The following is an 11499-nucleotide window of genomic DNA, read 5'->3' as shown; positions in this document are numbered from 1 at the left end:
CTTTGGGGCTCATCTGGTAAGCAGCTTTATTATGTAAACTAGCTCCAGGGATGAACTCTATGTGATGACTGATACTCCGCATTGGTGACAATTTATCTAGTAGATCATCCACCACAATGTCGCTGAATTCCTGCAACATTTCCTGGATTTCTTCAGGTAAATTAGAAATTTCAGTGTGTAACAACATTGTTCTTGGTCTCCTTACAACAACATACTTCACCTCATTATCTTCAATCTATTTTAGAAATTGTTTTCCACCCACCAGTAATACTTTTGTTCCACTAGTCTCTGTTGTTTCTTCCTCCTTGATGGGTACTAGCGTATGCTTAATCCCATCTTTAACAAACTTGTAACAGTTTGTTTTCCCATCATGAACAACTTTTCGGTCATACTGCCACGACCTACCTAGCAGAATATGACACACGTCCATGGGCATGACGTCAAAAATCACTTTGTTCCTATACTTGCCAATATGCAACTCCACCTCACACTGCTCATCAACTAGCAGTTGGTGACCCTTCTGTAACCATAACACCTTATAGGGAGTTGGGTCCTTCAATCGTTTTAAACCCAATTTCTCCACCATCTCTGTTGCAACCAAATTATCAGTGCTTCCACTGTCTATAATCAGTTTGTAGCATTTGCCATGTGACTTGCACACAGTCTGTAATAATGCCTTGCTTTGGGTTTGTTCAGTTGTTTCCTTTGTCGGTTTCAGCAGTACCTTGTTTAAGACTGAGGCCTCTCCTATCTCAGGTACATTCTCTACCTCCTTAGGCAGTGCCTCTGCTTCTTCTGTCTGAGCAACATATGCTCCTCTTTGACCAGCATGTTCTCCTTCAGGACACTTAAAGGATCTATGCCCCCACTTGTGGCACTTGTAGTACTGGTAAGTAGCTCCTCTACCTCTGCCATTTCCCCTTCCTCTCTGGTATGGCCTTCCTCCCTTAGTGCTACCTTCCTTTTCTGCTGTCCTTGATGTCTTCGAACTACTGCCCTCTTCACTGTTGTTGGTAGTTCTTCCTCTGCCAAAGAATTGTCCTTTCTCTCTGCCAGTTCCTTGTGCTCTCCTAGCATTCTACTTTCTTGTGATCTTTTCCCCTACCTTTAAGGCACTCTGGTATGCTTCCTTTATGGTTTTTGGACAAAGAATACTTATCTCGTCTAATATCTCCAGCCTTAGGCCATTCACAGACCTTGCTGTCTTTTCTAGGGTGTCTTTAGTATAACCAGCTCTCAAATTCACCCGATAGAATTCTTCAATATATTCTTTCACCATCATTCCTCTCTGCTTCAAATTCTGTATCTGTTGATGCAGAGAAATCTAGTAATCTTTGGGCAAAAACCTACCCTTCATCTTGGTGACCATTCTGGTCCACTTTTTAATTCGTAACTTATTCAATCTTCTCCTCTCTGTGTCCCACCATAAGGTCGTGTGTCCTTTCAGCTTGGTTGTAGCGAATTTAACTCTCCTATCTTCACTGACCTCCTCACATTCAAAATATTTGTCCAGCTCACTAATCCATTCCAACAGCACTTCTTTGGACAAATTGCCATCATAAATCGGAATTTCAGACTTGGCTTACTGCTAGCTAACAAGACTGACCTTAACAATTTGATTTCAGGTCCTTCTTCATCTAATCCATCTGTTGTAACTGCAGCTTCTTCTTCACTGTCGTCCCCTACTTCCGGATCCCTTCTCCTTCTTGCTTCTACTACCGCCAAATAGGCATTCAGGATCTTAATCTCTTCCCTCAATCCCTCATCTACTACTCTTTGAATAGCTCTGCCATGACCTCTTCTTCCAGCTTCCATTTTATAAGAAAATCAGTTAACTGTTCCTGCTCTGATACCAAAATTTGATGGGTCCAGCCCTTAAGACTTTCGGGTTAATGATAAAGTTGTTGATTGGATTTTTATTAAGCGGTGGTTGGTTGACTTTAATGTTGTGGTACTGGTGGTTTATTGAGACGAGGACATGTGTCCAGGCCTTGGGCTTTGTTCCTTCCTGCTCCTTCTATGCCCCAAAACCCTAACTGTTCATTTCATTTACTATGTTCGTTTTGTTGTGTCGCTATGCTGCTAGTGAGGTCTCTGGTTCTACAACATGAGGGTTTTCTCTGTCACTTGTTTGAGGTTTCGCTTTCACTATGCCTGGTTTGCAATTTAGTGAGGGCTTCTGCCTGCAGATGATGTCTCAGCCTGTTCTATGGTCGGCTTCGAGACCTGGGTGTGGAACCCTTGGTATCGGTCTCTGTTGTCAACTTTTTCTAGGCTATATTTGTGTTTTCAGTTGCAGCTTTAGTTTACTTGTCTCCCCTCCATGTGATGGCTTCACAGGTTGATTATTTGTTTGGTTTTGTTCTTGTCTCAGGTTGTGGCTATGGAGTTGCTCGACTTTCGACTTCCACTTGGCAGTCTTCTTAAAGGTAAGCTCTCTTTCTATGTTAGTTGTTCTTACTTTGTTTTTCTAAGTTGCTGACAGCCTCTGCTCCTCATGGTAGCGAGCAACTCTGTGGTTGTGACCTTGGCTTCGTGGCTCCTCTGTCGGCTTACACAGGCTCGACTCTACCTTGGTAAGTCCTCATAACCCTACCCTATGTTCTGGTTGCACTTTGTTAACGTAACTGTGGTTTGTTTCTCGTGGCTAATGACCTATTCATTGGCCAATGCAGGTGAGCGACGGGCTTGCTCGTGGTCTTCATGCCGTGTCTCCTACACCTGAACCGAGTAGGGTCGCTCCTTGGTGTCTTCCTGTTTGTTTGGCTGAGGGTTTACTGTTCATAGGGTTTATGAGTCTTTGGTGGTAGTTTGGCTTGGCTCTGCGGTTTCTTGGCACTATGCCTGTGGCTCCATTGTGTATTTGCGACTCTGCTGTTTGTAGTCTCAGTCAACTCTGTTCTATTTATTGGTCGTTGAACAATTCACTGTGATGCTCAACTTTTGACAAATATATATATATATATATATATATATATATATATATATATATATATATATATATATATATATATATATATATATATATATGTTGTAAATTTGATTGTTTAAATTTTGCAAAGGAAATTGGGAATGTAATCGTTTCTGTACTTGAAACTTGTCTCTGTGGATAATGGCTTTCTCGTTCCTTCGTATATTTGCTCTGTTTGTGTTGTTGCTTGTCCGGGAGCTCTTCTCGCTCTGGTGCTTGATGTTCACCTGTGTGTATGTACTTTTCTTATGGAAAAGAAAATAATTTAACAATATTCTGTAGGAAAATTTCTAGAGCTATAAAATGAATGGATTTAGATGTTTGTCTTCAGAAAATGTTTCTGTGCGTTCTCTTCATTCAATTCTCTGATGGAAAAATATTACATTAGTTGTTTTCTCCTTTCGTTTTGTAGAGAACATTGGACAATTAGCAAACTGTCAGTAGTTGCATATATGGTTACACAAAATGGTTTCTGAATAACTGTCTTTTCTGGCTTTGTAAATTAAAAAACAAATTTTAAATAAAACTAAAAAGTAAAAAGAAATAAGTAAGCAAACATTAACATTGGCTAAAACAGCCATTCCTAGGAAATGAAAACTAATGAAACTCAAACTGTTTTAAAGAGACAAACTCTTAGCCATGTCCTCTCTGAGGAGACAAACTCCTAGCCATGTCCTCTCTGAGCTGGATGCTCTTGTGTCAAGAGTGTCTGTGTGCGTCTAGATATATATATATATATCTAGATATATATATATATATATATATATATATATATATATATATATAGAGAGAGAGAGAGAGAGAGAGAGAGAGAGAGAGAGAGAGAGAGAGATGTGGACAATGTGACTCATAAACAATATGTTTTCACAACAATGTGAATTGAAATATTTGAATCTCAACTAACTATAAATATATGAACTTTATTTTTAGTTTTTTTTTTTTTTGGTTAAAACATTTTATTGATATGTTTGTTCAAAATCTAAGTAGATGTGTAATAGCTTCCTTGGTTAGCTTGGCATTGGCATAGGGCATAGATCCATAGAACTACCATGGATCCATCAAGCATCAAGAGTCTTAAATGTTTTCATCTCCAGAGATTTGATTTGTCTGTATACTTGATAGATCTTAGGTTAAGACGAATATAAGTTAATTTTTAATATTTCCAAAAAAAAGTATGATTTCAACATAAAATTGTAAAAAATTGTATATATTATATGGTGAGTTAGATTAGATGTAAATGCTAATGTAAGGAATTCTTTTTATTTTTTATTTTTTTTTGTACATTGATAAAATTATTAACTTAGTCTTATAACAAAAATATAAATGTTCATATTTAATTATAAATATCATTGTGATGACAAAAAAGATGTTTATATTTATAATAAATATGAGTGTAGTCTAAATATTTGATGTTTTTATTTTTTATTTCTTTTTCACATATTTTCTGGTCTATTTTGTGTCATAGGTAGGAATTTTTTGAAATGGAAAGTATGAGCTTTGTAACTTCTATAATTTAAGTGTATGAAGATTTTCAAGATGCTGAATTTATTTATGTATTAAAAAATATATTTTAAATAACAATAATTTATAATATGGTGAAAATATGTATATATTATATGGACCATTACATTATATAGGCCAATATGAAAGTAATGTATAACTTTATTTGTGCTTAAAATAGAATTGATAAATATCCAATAAATTAAAATAAAATAAATATTTACTTAGTACAAAATACTATCAACTGAAATAAAAATAAAAAAACCATTAAACAAATAAAAAAATTACAATTCAACAATGTAGATCTCTCCATTCAAATGATGATTCTTCCATCCTCCAACTAGAGTTGTGATCCAAAGAAAGCCAAAAAGTATTAGATATTAACTAGACATAAAAGTGTTGATCTAATATTATGAATAATAGTTTTAATCCTTATTCAACCAATTTGATAACCTCAAAATGATATATATATATATATATATATTACACAGATACCTATACAAAAAAAATCCATGGGTTCTCAAAATGCACTCAACAAGAGATCTAGAGTGTGGGTTGTGCAGAACATTACCTTAATTGTTGCTTTACTGAATTTAGCAATGACCGATCTAATAATCCCATGTTGATACAATAACAAAAACTCCCTCTCTGCTATACGAGGGGACATATTTATTTTCATAGTTTGTCTTTTTCATTCCCCACCTTCTTCATTCCCCACCACAATTTTGCTCTCAAGGAAATTTCTACCAAATTTCATTGTGTTTGTTAAAGTGTGTCTATATATAAAATTTTTTATAGATATAAACATCTTATGGAGACATTGTGGTTCATAAACAATAAATAAATAAATAAATATATATATATATATATATATATATATATATATATATATAATTATAATTATGAATTATTATTATTATTTATGCTTAAAACATTTTATTGATGTGTCTGCTAAAAATCTCTTGAGTAATGTTTTTTGGTTAGCTTAAAATTAGCATATAAATCTATAAAACCAAGAAAGATCTATTTCAACTCAAAATATATTAAGTACGAGGAAGGATTAATAATCTAATCATCATCATTGCACTTCCAAGAGATTTAATTCGTATTGACGAAGAATAGGGAAAGATCTACAACCTAATCATCACCATTAGGCCTCCAAGAGATTTAATTCATCTTGATGTTCGATAGATTAAGTATTAAGATAAATCTATTGCATTAATAAAATACTAACTTGTTTTTATAATAAAAATAGAAATGTTCATTTTGAATCATAAATATCATTATGATGAGAACAAAGATATTTATATTTTCTAATAAATATGAACTTAATTTAATTATTTGACTTTTATTTTTTAAACATATCTTACAGTCTATGTTGTTTGATGAGTTAGAATTTTCTGAAATGAAAAATTTAAGTTATAATTTAAGCTTTATAACTTACGGTGTTTAAAAATTTTCAAATATATAAATAAACATAAATCTATTTATACATTAAAAAAATATAAAAACAAAAAACTTATATTTTTTTAATTTTTTTTACTTGGAATCTATTTTTTTTATTTATTAATTCTAAATAGTGAAACCAAAACATCAACCAAACCAGCAAAAACATCTTTTTATAATCAAACATATTTTATTATAATATAATGATCATAAATATATGTCCATATTCAAATAAACATACTAAGAGCTATCATATGATCACATAACTTTCATTATAATACTATGATGAATGTGAATGGTCAATCCGGTGAAATTTGGTTAATGCATTGAAAATTAATAGAATTTAGGAAAGTGTTAAATTTTATATAAAAAATGTATTTAAAATTTATGTAAAATATATAAATGTATAATAGTTTTATAAAATGGTCAAAATGATCACATAACTTTTATTATCATATGATAATAAAGTTTCATTATAATATTATGATGGATGTGAATGGTCAATCCGGTGAAATTTGGTTAATGTATTGAACATGTATAGAACTTAGGAAAGTGTTAAATTTTATATAAATTTTATATTTAAAGTTTATGTAAAATATATAAATAAATGATCACGTAATTTTTATTATAATATTATGATGAATGTGAATGTGAATGGTCAATATGGTGATATTTAGTTAATGTATTGAATATGTATGTAATATTTCTTACTAGAAAGTAAATAATTAATTCACTTTTCGTGTAGTAACTCAATAAATTTTGGTTTGGGTGAAAGGTTGATTGAAAATTTAATGTTTTTGTTTTGATTTTATTTAAAACTTGGTTATGGCTAGTTAGAGAATTTACACAAAAAAAATCATTAAGTGAAAGTTTTTATTTACCATATGCTTGAGGTATTTATTCCCACTTCCAGAAATAAGTTAGGAGAGCATGAGAAAAAGCTCGAGGCAAATGTGGGCGAGAAAAACAAATTAGTTCCTTGTACATCACACTGTGAAGGCAGGTATTCTCGAGTTGGATGGAGCCAGTGAAATCCCAAAGCCAAGACGTAAAATTGTGAAATTGTGATGCCTTGTAACATACGTGGGTAGGTGGTTGTTAACAACTGTTCTCCAAGAAGAATTCGGTAGGTTGTTGTTAACAATTGTTCTAGAAGGAGAATTGGTAGAGAGTACCATTCTCATTGGTCAAGTAGAGTGAACTTCAATCCGTGATATGATGCTTTCCCTAGAAGCCTAAAACCAAATCAGATAAGTGTTTCTTACTTTCCAGGATGTGTAATTGCAGAATCCAAATCAGATAAGTGTTTCTTATTTTCCAAGATATGTAATGTTTATGCAATTACAATAGTGTACAATCTATAAATTTAACTAATGTAACCATAATAGTAAAATACATTTTCTAGAGTAAATACAATGGAACGGTAACCATAATAGTAAAATACATTTTCTAGAGTAAATACAATGGAATTACAACATAAATGATAAATTCTTGTAGTAGGTACAAGAGTAACAGTGAAAATATGGTCAATTATGTGATAGGGTTCTATTAGCTTGTAAAGAACTCTTTCCATGTTTTCAATGTTTCTTTTTTTGAATGATGGACAGTTAAAATTAGTTATGAACAATTTTTTCTTACGAAGAAATAATGATTCAACATGGTATATGAGTTGAAGATTACATGTTACTCATAACTAGGGCATGGGCTATCTTAGTCTAGCCCGTAGAGGCTTGACCTGTTAAGCTGGAGCAGTCCGAGACTTTAGTAATAAAACCTGGGCTGAAGCAGGTCCCTAAGTGGAACCCACCAAAAGTTCCCAATTTATAAATTAATTCATGTACACGATTATATATGTGTGTGAGACCTACGACTTATGAATCAAACTAAAATTTCATTAAGAATGAGATTCCATAAACAAAACATGACAATGCGCATGTCATAAAAGGGACTTATATAATATGGAAATTGCAAAATAAGTATAAGGGCAATTTTATATTAGTTTTCAGAATGTGGGATAGACAAAGGTACGTTACAACAAAAACATCCAGGTAAATATGCTAGACTGTGTAGAGCACAATTGACAATGTGTCGTAAGATGAGGCATTGTAAGCCAGTGGAGAACTTGATAAAAAATACACAACCCATAAAAGGGTCGAAACCCAGAGCTATTAAATGCATGAAATGAAGGCAGTAGTTGAATCAAATCGAAACTTCGCAAGAACTCTAATTACATGATTAGGAAGGAAACATTAATTCAACTATGAACCAAAAAAAATCCGGTTTAGAAAAGAGGAATTCAGTGTGCGATAAACTTGGAAATAATTGCAAGATTTCATGGTATTTTCTCTTAGTGTGGAGCGGAGTGAGTACTTGTGTATACTATCAAAGGCAATAATTAGGAGGAAATATAGCCCCCTCAACCAATAAAAAAAACAGATAACAATTACGTGAAGGTGGCCTCGAAGGCAGTCCACCGGAAAACCCTACCAAGAGAGGAAAGACAAAAAGATTAACTTAAATTTGGGGAAAACTTTATGCAGATTTCGAAACACAATAAAGATACAGAGAAGTCTGTACCTTGTGCAGTAGATGAGGAATAAGTCCTGCTCCAGGAAAAAAGTAGAGAAAACCCCCTGTTGCTAGTCTTGGAAACTCCATTAGGATTTTGTGAGGCAGATTATAAAAACCATACAACAAAAAGGATTGAGGGATGGCATTGAACAAAAGTTCCTGTAAAACAAAGATAATGTTGAAAAATGATTTTATATAAGCAAAACCTCAACAACAGAGGATGATAATTCTTTACCTGGCAAGACCTTCCTCCTGGAAGAGGTTCTGAAGAAGCATGCCCTAGCATTTTATTCAACTGTTATTATCCCTAAAGAGTTTGAGTGGTTGAAAAAAGAATGAATAAGAAATTAAAAACTGATAAGCATTAAGTTTTCCCATTGTTGAGCTATATTATTATTAGGTAAAGAAAAGAGGCAGCAACCGCATAAAAACTAACCATAACCCCAAAAGTTATAATGTGGAACAGGGAGAGAAACGGAGAACATGTCATTCATAGCACTGTTTAAACCTAATATTAATTCTTTATTAATAAGGCCAAAGGTGATAACATCAAATCTCAAATACCACGCATCACACAGCTGCAAACCATAAGAGTTACAAGTATCTTTGGATGAGGGATTAAGGTCGTATAGCCGATACCCAAAAACTATATAAACTTGGTAATCTGAACTTAAACAGGAACACAATAACTTACAGATATAATCATAAGCACAAAGATGTAGCACAAAAACACTTCATTTCATTGATAGAAAAATATTGAACTATGCTTGCAAACACAATGGAAATAAGATAGCTCGGGCGATGGTAGCTTATCTTTGAGAAGAGATGTGGCAGCTACATGCCTCTAAGTTGTGTTACAATGATGCTCAAGGGCCTATTTATTTATTGTAAAACATGATAAAACCCTAAAAAATCAAAACCCTAACCCCACGAGATATAACACCAAGAGTTTCTGGGCTCCATTGGGGTTAGTTTGGCAGCCAACTTCCCGAGGTCATAACTTGGTCATATTATCTTTGTTTGGCGCATACGATACCTTTTTGGAAAGGTCTCTTTGAGTAATACAAGATTCGTTGAAAGCCCTTGCTTACATCTATAAGCCTGCTGCAAACCCCAAAAAAAATGTCGTTTAGGGGGTCAAAACTGCTCCAGAAGTTGAAGACCTGAAAAACTACTAAAAATAGTAAATGATGAAATCAACAAGTAAACAAATGAAACCTACTAGGGGGTATAGTTGGAAAAGGCGGGTGGCCACCAATATCCATCCGGATCATTCCTCACCGCTTAGGAAGAAACGGTCCCCATTGCATGCAGAGCCTCCATGAGGTGAGGAAATTTCTGTTGAACTTAGTCCGTGGTGAACCACTTGCTCTGGTGAAGGAGTTGACATGCTTTGACAACTTGATATAGATGTATCCTCTGTTGGCGACTATTCTTGATATGTGTGTCCATGATCTCATCAGTTGTGGCTTGTTCCATGCAGTCAAAGTGGAGTTCTGTTGGTGTGATTTGTTCTTCAATGTCAAATGTGTCTAACAATGGTGGAAAGTATGGCCGAAGGTGATCTAAATTGAACATTGGGTGCAGACCAAGGAATGGTGGGTTGCTGAGCTCGAAGGCATTGTGATCGACGACCTTGTTGATGGTGTATGGCCCATATCAAAGCAGGTGAAGCTTGAGGTGGGGTCTAGTAAGGCACTCCTTTTGCAATTGTAGCTAAACTTTGTCGCCCACCTCGAACTTCTATGGTACTCGATGATGATCATGGCGTTGCTTGTACTTAGCATTGGATCTATCTAATATATCATGGACCTACTGGCGGATGTGTTGAATGCACTCAATGAATTGTTATCCCTTTCATCTTTAGAGTGAATGTGAGCCAAATCTACCTAAGGGGCTGCAAATGGTATGGCCACATAAATTTGGCATAATGGTTGAAATGCGAACCCTACCTGAAAGGGTCTCTGTCCTATTGAGTTGTGGAGAGCTCCATTGTAGTTGTGTTGGACATAGGGGAGACTTTCATCCCACGTGTGTGGATGCTTCGAGTTGTGAATGCGCAGAATGTGTATGAGCATCCTGTTGACAACCTTTGTTTGGCCATCAGTTTGGGGATGGAAAGTCGTGGACTTAGTAAGTTTTGTATCCAGCATCGACCAGATACTTGACCAAAATTCACTCTGGAATTTGTTGTCCTAATATGATACAATGGATTGTTTGATCCCAAAGTGTATCCATACTCAGTCAAAGAAGATCTCAACAGTGGCCTTTGCTGTGATACTCTTCTTGTATGCTACCATGATGGCCATCTTAGAGAATCTGTCAATGACCACGAAAATGTAATCATTACCATGCTCAGTAGAAGGAAGGCCTAACATGTCGATGGAGGCAGATTCCCAAGGCTAGCTAAGAGTAGGTAGAGGAGTATACAGGCCTTGATTCTTGATGGTTAGTTTGGAAATGGCACAGGCGGTGCAGGATATAATGTACTTCCCAACATCTTGATGAATTTTTGGCCAATAAAAATACTTGTACAATACCGACAATGTTTTCTCTACTCCGAAATGTCCAACGACCTGACTGTAGTGTGCATCCCAAATTATCTTGGTACGCTCACTTAAAGGAACACAAATGTGTCCCAGGTGGCATAACAGTGCATCCTAAAGGTGAAAATTTGGAATTTACTTCCCTTCCAGGAGTGTTTGGTATATGTTGCCGAATTCTAGATCGCTCTTGTAAAGATGCGGCCACCCCAATCTCTCGTGACCACAGGAGTCGAGCACAGTGATTAGCACCATGACCAGTGGTCAGTTGAGGCAATCAACGACATTATTGGTGCTTCCATTCTTATACTTAATGTTCAAATGGAATTTTTGCAAATAGGTGGACCATTTCTAATGGCGATCATTCTGCAAATTTCCTTGTGCCTGTATGAACTATAAAGGTCAGTGGATTGTGTGGATGATTGTTTCCTTCCCCAGAATGTAATGCTTCCATTAACAGCAGGTCTA

The sequence above is a fragment of the Pinus tabuliformis genome, chromosome 5_1, assembly GCF_031772625.1.
Source record: "Pinus tabuliformis cultivar Carrire ecotype Pingquan chromosome 5_1, CPIR1, whole genome shotgun sequence".
Classification (NCBI taxonomy): domain Eukaryota; kingdom Viridiplantae; phylum Streptophyta; class Pinopsida; order Pinales; family Pinaceae; genus Pinus; species Pinus tabuliformis.
Note: the sequence above shows the minus strand (reverse complement) of the source record.